The following is a 12,069-nucleotide window of genomic DNA, read 5'->3' as shown; positions in this document are numbered from 1 at the left end:
ACCTATTTGTGTACATGTGTATTTTTGACAAAAGTATTATACTGCATGTATACATGCATTTAATTAGTGAAAGCAAGCACTTTACTGCTGCCTAGATAAAATAGCTTAAGGGGCAGCAGACCCACAAACCTCATAGCTGGCAAAAGGAATCTCTTGTGCAAACTATCCTAATTCTCTATATAGCAGCATTATGACTCTTCTTACTATGCCCAATTCAGCATATTATTATTATTGGGTTTTACAAACAAAATATTGAATGCTGCTCATTAACTTTATTTTGACAATAGACAGTACAATATAAATCTCTAATCCCTTTTCACTCACAACATCAGTTATAGGTGAGCATATATATATATATATATATATATATATATATAAGTGAATATATTCAAACACATTTACAGATACCACAGGTAAATAATCTGTGAAAATACTGTCCCTGTTGCTTTTTAGCTTGTATTCAAACAGTTGTGACTGACATGTGCTATTTATATAAATAATAAGAAATTGTGCCTCTTTCACTGAGCAGACTAGATTGGAGATTTTTGTCATCTGAACAAATCTTTCACCATCACCTGTACTTCCCAGTACTGTCTTTACACAATGCAATCTCAAGACTTGGAGAAACTGGATGTTCTTAGCATGCTAACTCTAACTTGCATATTAACTTAGCTTCTAGTTTTCTTTTTTTTCTGGCATTTAAAAACATATAGGCAAATTATAAAGGCAGAAAGCAGACACCCTAATAAAGCCGCTGTCTTGAATTCATCTCCTAACTGAACCACTTGTAATTCTACTTACCTGTGCATGAATGAAAAATGTGCTAAAAACTATCAGTCTTGGCTCCTTCATACATGATATTATTGAATAAGACATCATTTGTTATTCTGCCCCCCCACAAATCATGCCAGAAAAAGGGTACCTTGATGTCCTGAAATTCTAGATGACTGGCCCTCAAGATGTTTGAAATGCTTTTTTTATTCTTTGGTGATACGAATTTTGTATCCGTGTGTTGCTTAGCATTCTCATTGAGATCTATGTGGGAATGGATCTTCTCCACTCCCATCTCCATCCCTGACTGGAAACTTTCCTTCTGTAGGATGTATTGGGGGTGCCTGAATGTGAATAGAGATCTGATATAGAATATGATCTGGGTGCGAGTTGCACACTGCCTTGTGAAGTTATGTCTAAGTAAATATTCTCAGATCCAGCTCTAACAATTGGAGATGCTAAGATTCAAGCCTCTGAAGCTTTTGGGCCTTTGAAGCCTTCATTTGCAAATTGAGTACTTGGGTATTTGAGGCCTTTAGAATCCCTTTTTGAATCTCTCTAAAAAAACAGTCAGAAAAGGAGGAAATGGAAGCAGCATAAGGATTAGCAAATTCAAGCCTGCCTGGTATATTTAAATTGTTGTTGCTTCTAATCATACCCTACTATGCGCTGTCTTCTTGGAGCCCAGGGTTTCTGACTGATAAGACCTCTTCAGATCCATGGCAGCTGAACTATCACAACTGGGTCCTCAAGCTAACTAGTATCATGAGAGAAAACATTGTCCAACTGCCTGATATCCGGTTCTGTCTCTAGTAAATAAAAATCTGCAGATTTCTGCTAGAAAATATCTTCCCTGCTTTAAAATTTCCAGATTGATTTGAAGATGTACAAAAAAACTAGAAGTCTTGGTTCCAAAATGATACCTTTTATTAGACCAACTGGGAAGTTGCAAGAAATTTGTCCTTTTCTGCAAGCTTTTGGGATCAAAGTCCTTTCGTCAGGCTCTGGGAAAAGTATAGATGGTACAAGATGGTAAAAATTCTCCATAGGTAGGAAATAAACTTCATTTTTGCACAGAGGGAGCTGAAGATGGAAGGCAGTCCCTCTGGGTCCATGGGTCCCTCTGGGTCCCCCTCATTGACCCAGAGGGACAGCCTTCTAACTTCAGCACCAAACACTTTCTCCCTACACTTTTGCAAGATCAGGTTCATAGATTCATAGATGTTAGGGTTGGAAGGGACCTCAATAGATCATCGAGTCCGACCCCCTGCATAGGCAGGAAAGAGTGCTGGGTCTAGATGACCCCAGCTAGATGCATATCCAACCTCCTCTTGAAGACCCCCAGGGTAGGGGAGAGCACCACCTCCCTTGGGAGCCCGTTCCAGACCTTGGCCACTCGAACTGTGAAGAAGTTCTTCCTAATGTCCAATCTAAATCTGCTCTCTGCTAGCTTGTGGCCGTTATTTCTTGTAACCCCCGGGGGCGCCTTGGTGAATAAAACCTCACCAATTCCCTTCTGTGCCCCTGTGATGAACTTATAGGCAGCCACAAGGTTGCCTCAACCTTCTCTTGCGGAGGCTGAAAAGGTCCAGTTTCTCTAGTCTCTCCTCGTAGGGCTTGGCCGGCAAGCCCTTAACCATACAAGTGTCCCTTCTCTGGACCCTCTCCAGGTTATCTGCATCCCTCTTGAAGTGTGGTGCCCAGAATTGCATGCAGTACTCCAACTGCGGTCTGACCAGTGCCCAATAGAGGGGAAATATCACCTTGGATCTGTTCATCATGCATCTGCTGATGCATGATAAAGTGCCATTAGCTTTTCTGATGGCTTCGTCACACTGCCGACTCATGTTCATCTTGGAGTCCACTAGGACTCCAAGATCCCTTTCCGCTTCCGTGCCACCCAGCAGGTAATTTCCTAGGCAGTAGATGTGCTGGACATTTTTCCTCCCTAGGTGCAGCACTTTGCATTTCTCCTTGTTGAATTGCATTCTGTTGTTTTCTGCCCACTTGTCCAACCTATCCAGGTCTGCTTGCAGCTGTTCCCTGCCCTCCGGCGTGTCCACTTCTCCCCACAGTTTTGTGTCATCTGCAAACTTGGACAGAGTACACTTCATTCCCTCGTCCAAGTAGCTGATGAAGACATTGAAGAGTATCAGTCCAAGGACCGAGCCCTGCGGGACCCCACTGCCCACACCCTTCCAGGTCGAAACCGACCCATCCACCACAACTCTCTGGGTGCGACCATCTAGCCAATTCGCCACCCACCGGACTGTGTAGTCATCCAAGTCACAGCCTCTTAACTTGTTTGTGCCAGTTGCTCCAAGAGCAGCAATACCTGGGAGCCTGACCGCTGTTGCCAGGGCCTTTGGGGGTCTTTACACAAGCTCTGGGGGTGGAGGAGGGCACTTTTCAACTCTGAGAGCCACTCTAATTAAAGCGCCCCCAGTGTTTTGTATATTCGATCTCCTGCACTTCAAAATAGCGGCGGGGGCGCTTTAACTAAAGCTCTTTCAACGCGCTTTAGTTCAAGCACCCCTGCCGCCATTTTGAAGCACCGGGATGCTGAATACACGAGAATCTCCCTAGATTAATCAAGTCTGGTCTGATGCACTATAATTACAGCATATTGGAGCGGCATTCCCACATATCTACAGGCCTTTGTCCCTAGCCATATGTTCCTAAAAGCTTTTATCTCATAGCTACACAGTGTATCTCATGGTGAACAAAGATAAACTGATTCCCTGCTGCCTTGTATCTTAGGTGATCATTCTGAAACTGTGCAAAATAAATTCAGAATGTTATCAAATTAAGTGTACTACAGTGACCTACTTTGCAACTCTTTTTACACAGGTATAAATGTTTTATAATGAAAAAAGGTGCAAGACCAATAAACAAAAAGAGGGAAACCCAGCAGGGTGAGAGACATTTCTTTCATAGGTGTCAACTTTATGTTGTAGAATTCATACAACCATAGAAAATTAAGGTTGGAAGGGACCTCACGTGGTCTGCCCTCCTCCCCCACTCAAAGCAGGACCATCCCCAGCTAGATTATCCCAGGCCAGGCTTTACCTAGCCAGGTTTTAAAAACCTCCAAGGATAGAAATTCCACAACCTCTCTGAGTAACCTGCTCCAGTGCTTTACTATACTCTTAGTGAGAGTTTCTTTTCCCAATATCTAACCTAAACTTTCCTTGCTGCAACTTGAGATAATTGCTCCTTGTTCTGTCATCTGCCACCACTGAGAACAGCCTAGCTCCATCCACTTTTTAAGTACCCTTCACTTCACAAAAGAAAAGAATTACCTTGCCACCATCAGAAACAACTGCAAAACTAGTTTCTTCAGCCTTGCTTCCCCTCAGCTCTTCTCCCCATCCCTCTCACAAGCATTCATTGTGCTAGTTCTCTCTCACACTGTAAAAATCTACAAATAAATCAAGCTGTTTTCCCACAGGCCAGAATACATGGAAGGAGGTTATATGCTACAGCTATAGTGATGGGAACCACAGAAGTACAGAGGCAGCAGCAGTTTGTACTTACTCAGTTGTCCAAAAAAGCTTAGACCTTAAATTGCTGCAATTTCAAAACAGCAGAGGTTTACAAAGGTGGGTTTTAAAAGGCTTTCTGGTATCATAAAAAGGTATATACAAGAAAGTGTTACTATCATAGTGAGAACAAGGACACACTAAGTGTGAGACTTGAATAATAATGGACTGTGCAGTGCTAACTACACCTCAGACTGTCTGTGGTATTCAGTTTAACCAGTAAAGCTTCTCAAATCTAATCATTTCATGCCACGTACACTGGCACTGTTGTATAGCAGCTGTCCCTTTGTAGTTGATATGTAATTACATCATGAAAAGACTTTAATTACCATATTACTAAATTGCCAGCAGGCAGTCCTTTTGGTTCAGCCCTAGCTTGCTTCTGTATGGACTACTAGGTTTCAGCAAGCTGAACATTTTCAGCTGGGTGTAAAAGGGAGAAAAAATGCGTTTAATTCTAGGTTCCGTTATATTCTATTATTGACTGTGATGTTATAACATTAAGTGATACCATTAATCTCAATGATATAATTAAACTTCTGATAACTATGCAATCACAATTATGCAATAATTATACAGTAACAGTTCATGATACTAGCATCATCCTAAAAATGAGGCAGTGTCTTCACAGCCTGCTAAACAAATGAGAGCACTGCTTTTATTCTCTAATTGGCTGGCCTGGTCATTCTTGGTTTCCATTATAAATATATCTGGTTACATAATCAAAATCTATATCTGAACCTTGGATAAAGCTTTTATAATGCTTGTCAGCTCTCAAAGCTAAACATCAGCCTATTTACTATTGGATTACTTGGCACACAGTCCCCTCCCCAGAGGCAGGGAAAGGAAAAGAAAGGCTTCCACTGTCTTCCTTTTAAAGATAGCAGGTCCCAAGGTCAAGCTATCTATTTAGCTCCTTTCAAACATTGCATGAAATTAAATGCTGCAGTAAGGATGGTCAAAATTGTTCACCCAAGGTTATCTGGGTAGCTGACAGCTGCACTACCAGTGCCTTTTAAGTAAGTCAAGTTTTTAAATGCATCTCAGTCTTGTTCTGTTATACTACCCTTTACTTAGCCTGTCCTGTGTATGTGACATTAGTATGTGAATAGGTGCTGTTTAAGAACCAGTAAATCTTCGCTATTCATTCTTTCAGGTAGTTATCCACATTTTCTGTTATTAAAATATCATTTACTTTTTAAAGTGGCTATAACAAGCCTTGTAAATTTACTTTTTCTTAGCTTTGTGGGGGTGAGGTTTAGTATATAATGATACAGTGATAGCAAGCCAAGGAATGAATAAGGTGTTCTTTTCCGATTACCAGCTAAGTAGAGGGTGACTTGTCACAGTGTGACACTTGCCCAGTATCATTCCAATGTCTCTCATCTGACATTAACCCTCTCTAGCACAGGAGCGCCTCCAATTTTCATAGTGGACTCTACTGTGGAGCTGTCCATTTGATCTGTGACTTATTTTGTGTTGTTACATATAGCACATTCTGTAGCATCACTCTCCAGCTGCACTTTTATCATTTCATTGAAGTAGAAGATAATACAAGCTTTGTGTTTTCCCATAGGCCCTAAAACACTCGCTCATCTTCAGTTAGATTCTTGAGAGGTTTTTTATTTTGTCTGCAAAAGGAAGGACCAAATCAAGAAGGCTAGTATTTCCGAGGTTTTCACAGGTTGTTGGGTCATTATTTTTTGCTTTGCTTAATCAGATTTTCTTATGGTTGTTTTTTATTTCCTCATAACCCCATGCTTATGTTTCCAGTAACATTTTGTTTTTTTAATGTATTGGTCATCTAGATACCTATGAAAAATGTGGTTGCTTCTTTTTTTTAACACTGAAAAAATGCAAGGGAACTTCAGGTCATCAAACAACAGTAACACATTAGGTAACTCTTTATGGGGTGCTTTTGTTTGGGTCTGGAGTACGTGATCTCAACAATGCTTCAAGTGCCTAGATCAAAGTAAAAACCGTCCAAGCTGCATTTCTTGCTAGCTATAAGAAAGGAAGAAAATAATTAATAAAAAGTTGAAGCCAACCTTAGGTCTTGCTCCTTTCTCTTTCTTCCCCCATTTCCAGTCCCAGCTCTCAGAATTCATACTCCCTTCCTTTCTGGGTCACTGCTGTTTGCTCTCATTTCATTATTTTACTCGTTAATAATCCTCAAGAGGAGAGTTCACTTTTAGGGTTAATGAGTTTTACAAACTATATGAGAGAAGCAGAGAAATAGTCATGTGGCTATTGGATGAAGCACAGTGCTTTAGTCCAGTTTGTCTAATAAAAGGTATCATTTTGGAACCAAGAGTTCTAGTTTTTTGTGTGTCTTTTAGTCTAAAGAGAAATTTTATATAGGCAGAATTGAAAAAGCAAAATGTACAAGCCAGCAGTGCTGTATACTAGTACCAAGCTTCTCAAAACAGCATAGCAGTTGTATGAATTGTACCATATGCACCTGTAAAAAGGGTTGAGACTAGTTTTCCTAACCTAAACTACTTTATAATTGATTTATTTTATTCTGTGGTTTATCATATTATTTAAGAAACCTCTTTCTCTTCTGATTAGCTAATAAGGAAACTGAGAAAATCTTAATTTAATTTAATTTTTTAACAACGTTCAGGCTGTCTTGCCGCCTTATTTATGTATCAGCCTAAGCAACAATAATCATTAAGCTTTAGAAATCCTTCTATTCAGACTCTTCCTACATTCTAGATACCCAAATAACAGCAGTAGCAAAATGCTAACAGATGGCCAGCAATGAGACATTTGTAGACTTTGCACAGTGATCTCTTACATCAGTGGTGCTCAAACCCCAGCCATAAGGTTTTTGGAGTGCAAAACCCAGGACATTCCAATCTGCACTGGGGTGAAGTAATGTTGCCCACTCAGCCTAATCATCTTCAACCTGGCCACGGAGCCCTTCTCCGAGCAGTTGCAGAAGGCCTGGGGGGGGTTCAACCTCTACCGCCATAAAATGAGCATCCTGGCCTACACAAATAGCATAGTCCTTCTTACCACTGAGCTTGACCAACTCCTGCAAGTTCTGGTCATTAGCTTCAAGGCATCTACCTGGATGGGGTTCCACTTCAGCACTTCCAGATGTGCTTCCCTGTATATTGACTGCAGAAAAGAAACTCCATTCTGGCCACTGCTGCCAAGATCCAGGACACGCCCATGATGCACTTGAAAGAGAACAAGAGCCACCTCCATCTGGGCACACCCACCAGGTGAGGCAGACACCAGAAGAGACTATTCATGGGATCATGCAGGATGCCCACAAACCCAGCTCTTCTCTGCTGGTCCCCTGGTTGAAGATCAACACCTTAAATACCTTCCTCATCCCCTGCATCTTGTTTGTCCTGAGAGGCTCAGCAGTTCCCAAAATGCCTCTCAAGAACATGGACAGTGAAGTCAAGTGGCTCTTCAAAAAAATAGATGAGCCTGCTATTGTGGGACAGCAGTGAAATCCTGCATATCCCCTATGGGCAGGGGGGAGCCAGTGTCCCTCACATGGGAGACAACGGCAACATCATAGTCTCCCATGCCTTCTGCCTCTTCACCTGCCCCTATGACCTGGTGAACAGCACTGCTGCTGTTGACCTGAGGCAAACCACTAAGGAGGATTGCCAAACTGACATCCAACAAGGACCTGGCCACATTCCTGAGTGTTGCTGATGAGTGGGTTTGGGTAACATGGCAGTGACTTTGCTTTGCTGTGGAGCCAAGTCCACAATCCTGCAGTGCCTCAGGAAGCTCAATTGCTGCTGCTTGACATGGTGTGAGGAGCAACAGCAGCTGGGGGTCTCTTTGCTTCCAGCCCCAACCACCAACTGCATCACTATCACCCTCCATGTTGGGACCTGTCTGGAGAGGTTTCTCCAGCCAAGTATACTGGTGACCGAAGACAAAACCTGACCAGGTCAAAGTCTTCGAGGTCCCCTTGAAGTGGGATGCCAGCAAACACTTCATGGCCTATGGGAACTTCACATACTTCTCAGACTGGCGCTTTATCCACCAGGCCCATCTAAACTGTGTCCTGCTCAATGGCACCATCCTCTGTGGGCACACGGACAAGAGGTGCTGGAGGGGTGGGTACAAGAGTGAGACCCTGCCCCACATCATTCTGTATGGCTGAAAGTCTGATGGTTGACAGACGTCTCCATTGAGCATGTCATTGGCTATTGCCAATACAAAGACAGGTGTCCAAGACCACTGGCTAGAAGCAAGACTGAGGGGGGGTGAACTGAACCTCTCCCACACAGGCCATTAACACTTTTAGCACCTTTGACTTTTCCCCAAGCAATTGTACACCACATGCTAAAACCATCATCTAAGAATGTCTCACCACTGTATGGCTCTGTACCATCTTAGTGTAACCCTCCTCGGTTACCAGTTCCAATTTTAAACTAATATTTGTTTCTTTTTTTAAGCGTAGGTATTTGACACAAGCACAAAATTCTAAACAGTACTACAGATACTTCTGTCTTCTTGCTAAAAATATCCCATTGGATGTGTTCTAGAATTGCATTTGCCTTTTTTCTTGCCCATCTCATACTGGCAGCTTATGCTACAATCAACCAGTAAACTGTGGGCCCTATCTTCATGTGGTGCCTCCAATCTTTAAGTCCCTATCTTATAATAAAAGTTCTTGGTACTAGCCCTATGTGCGCGAGACTGCTCTTTGCAATAATAACTTTGTACTATTTTGTTGTTTCATTCCACAAGGTTATCTAATTCTTCCTATATAACAGTCCACTTTTCTTTCATATTGGCAATGTTTCCAGCTTTGTGTAGTCCACAAATTTCATGAATGCTCATCTAGGTCTTGCACTAAGGTCACCACCAAAAATATTAAATAGGATGGGTCCAAAAACCAACCCTGAGGAAAACCAATAATCACCTCTTTCCAGTTTGACAATTCCCCTTTCCGTGTAACATATCATAGTCTTCCTTTTACCTAACTCCTTATCCTCTGAACAATTATAAAATTAATCACTCTAAACCAGTCTCCCATTCAGTTAATAATTTCACGAGGTACAATGACGAATGCTTTGTTTAAATGTAGATAATGTGGTCCAGTGCATTACCCTGTCTAAGAAGTCAGTTATCCTGTCACAGAAGTGAATCTGACACAATCTGACTCGGATAAAACCACTTTGCATTTTGTCTCATTTTCTGTTTAATTCCATAGACTTGATTTATTTTTTCCTTCAATATTGGTTCTAAACCATTGCATAATACTGAAGTAAAACTGGGGTCTCTTCCCCACCTGCTTCTTTTTTCTTTTAAATATTGGTATACATTTGCTATTATCTAGAGGTGCACCAATATATTGGTGCCATATCAGGTTGGCACCAAAAAAAGGAAAACTAACATCATTACATATTGGCTTTTTTTTGCCAGTGTAACTGATAACGTCACCAGTTAAATATAATACGCCTTCTGGCCAGTGCCCCTGGACAGTGGATGCATGCACACAGTCAGGAGTGCAGCTAGGCAGCATGGAGAGCAGCATCCTGCAGGTAAGTCTGTGGAGGGGAAGGGGCATGGGTTGGGGGCAAATTGAGGCCCCCACAGTGAGGGAGGGAGTGGGGCAGGGGCTGAGGCTCGTGTCCAGCCAGGGCAGTGAATGGGACCTGGGGCTGGAGCAGGGAGCAGGACGGAGCTGCAGGCAGCTTGTCCAGGGGTCCATGGAGGGGTGGGGTGAGGGAGCAGATCCCCACCACTGCATGCACCCCCTGAGGCATCAGGGGGGCATGTGCCCTCACCCCCCCCCCCCCCCCCGATTTGTGTGCAGGGTGGATCCAGGCTGCTCACTGTGGGCTCGAGGCTCTCCGCTCTGCTGCCTTTCCTTTGGAAGTCCTGTGCTGGCTGTGCATCTCCTGCCCATCTAGCAGCAGTGGGGGTGGTGACTTGTGCTTTCCACTGCTGGGTGGGCAGGGGATATGCAGCCAGTGCAGAGCCCCTAGGGCAAAGGCAGCAGGGCAGAGAACCCCAAGCCTGCAGCAGGTAGCTCGCATCTGCCCTTGCCCCGCTTGGCATCGCTCTGGTTAAAAGCGTCCCCATGCTTAAAGATAGTGGTGGCAGCACATGAACTAAAGCTCATTTGACGAGCTTTAGCTCAAGTACACCTGCTACCATTTTTAAGCGCCGGGATGCTGATCCCTGGCATGAGTTGCCCGTGTCTCTGTCCTATTCCTGGCCCTGGGTCCCATTCACCACCCTGGCTGGGCAGCGCCCCTGCCCTTGCATTACTTCCTCCCTGACAATGCTGCCTGCCCACCTCTTTCTTTCTCTATGCCCCTTCTCCACAGACTTACCTGTAGGGTGCTGCTGTCCATGCTGCCTGGCTGCATTCCTGGAAATTGGTTATTGGATTGGTATTGACTGATATGGCTGGTTAGTAATCAGCTATTGGTATCGGCCAAGAAAATCTTTATTGGTGCACCCCTGCTATTATCTAGTTATGGGGCAAAGCCTTGGATTCAACTGATTCATTGAAGATTCATGCTATGAGTGTTGCCCTTTCTGTCACCATTTTTTTTTAGTATTCAGATACAGATTTTCTGTGTCTCCCAGTTTTGTCACAATAAGCACTGAGTTTTGCATCCATCTCAAATCTGGTGTATGCATTATCCTGTCTTCATTCCCATTTAGTACCCTACCATTATCATTATTTATTTTTTCATCCTTATTGAAAATACTCATTTAGTACTTGTCATACCTACATCATCTTGGATATCCACCTCCTTTTGCTATGTAGCCATTTCATTCCTTTCTTCTTACTTCTCTTTCTTTCTTTATATGATGGAAAAACTTTTTTTTCTTCTAATTTTCCTTGCAAGATCCAACTTAACTATGCCTTTCGCCATTTTCACTTTATTTCTGCACTTTTATCTCTTAACAGATCTCTCCTTACTCATTAACTCTCTTTGCTCTTCTTGGTGGGTCACCTCATTATATTTAATGCCCTTATTAAGGGGCTTGTGCATCCAAGGAGGTCTCTGGGCCTTCCCCTACCATTTTTCCATTTGTTTGGCATGCAAACACTGAATAGTATTTTCATTTGACCAAAAATAATCGTGCGTCTCTTCTGTGTTTTTAAATGCTTGAGCTCCACAATCCAGTCAGCTTCCCCAACCAGTGTCCTTAGTTTTTCAAAATTTGCTTTTTTGGAGTCCAAAACCCAAGTGTTAGATCTGTTTTTGTTTCTTTCAATTTAGGTCTAACTGACTCTGATCATAATCAGATCATAATCTGGTCATAATGATCTAAGATTATTTTCCACAACCAGCTCTTCTGTAAGATCCTTACTTATTGCTAAACAAAACCCCAAAAAACAGACAAAAAAATCCCACAAATCTAAAAATAGAATTGCCTCGCATTCGTTCAGTGATTGTTTCATAGAAAACGTCAATTAAATCATCCAAGAATTACTGTGACCTACCTACATACTTCTATAGCCAGTGCAACTCTTAGGGACATAATGACTAAGTGGCCTTAAATACAAAGTGGAAATAGATCCGTCAAGGATGTTAAGATGATCATAAATGGACTCTTACAGCATATGCAGGATTTGGACCCATTGGTGGCAGTCTGTGTGCCACCAGTGCCCCTGCACTGGCAAAAATGCATTCCAAGGAAGTGGTAGAAATGGGGTATAATCCTAGCATTCAAGTGTATTTGCAGTTATACAGCCACTATGTTTTCAGTTGTCTTTTAAAAACTGAGAGGAGAATGGAGATTGCTG

General features: G+C 42.6%; 1 protein-coding gene across 3 annotated transcripts in view; it reads left to right on the top strand.

Annotated features, from left to right (window-relative positions):
* The window catches only part of PPM1H (protein phosphatase, Mg2+/Mn2+ dependent 1H), a 223,040-nt gene that overhangs the window by 137,028 nt on the left and 73,943 nt on the right, over positions 1-12,069 (top strand). The gene's annotated exons all lie outside the window — the stretch shown is intronic.

The sequence above is a fragment of the Alligator mississippiensis genome, chromosome 4, assembly GCF_030867095.1.
Source record: "Alligator mississippiensis isolate rAllMis1 chromosome 4, rAllMis1, whole genome shotgun sequence".
Taxonomy (NCBI): Eukaryota; Metazoa; Chordata; order Crocodylia; family Alligatoridae; genus Alligator; species Alligator mississippiensis.
This window is presented reverse-complemented; position numbering and strand designations above follow the sequence as displayed.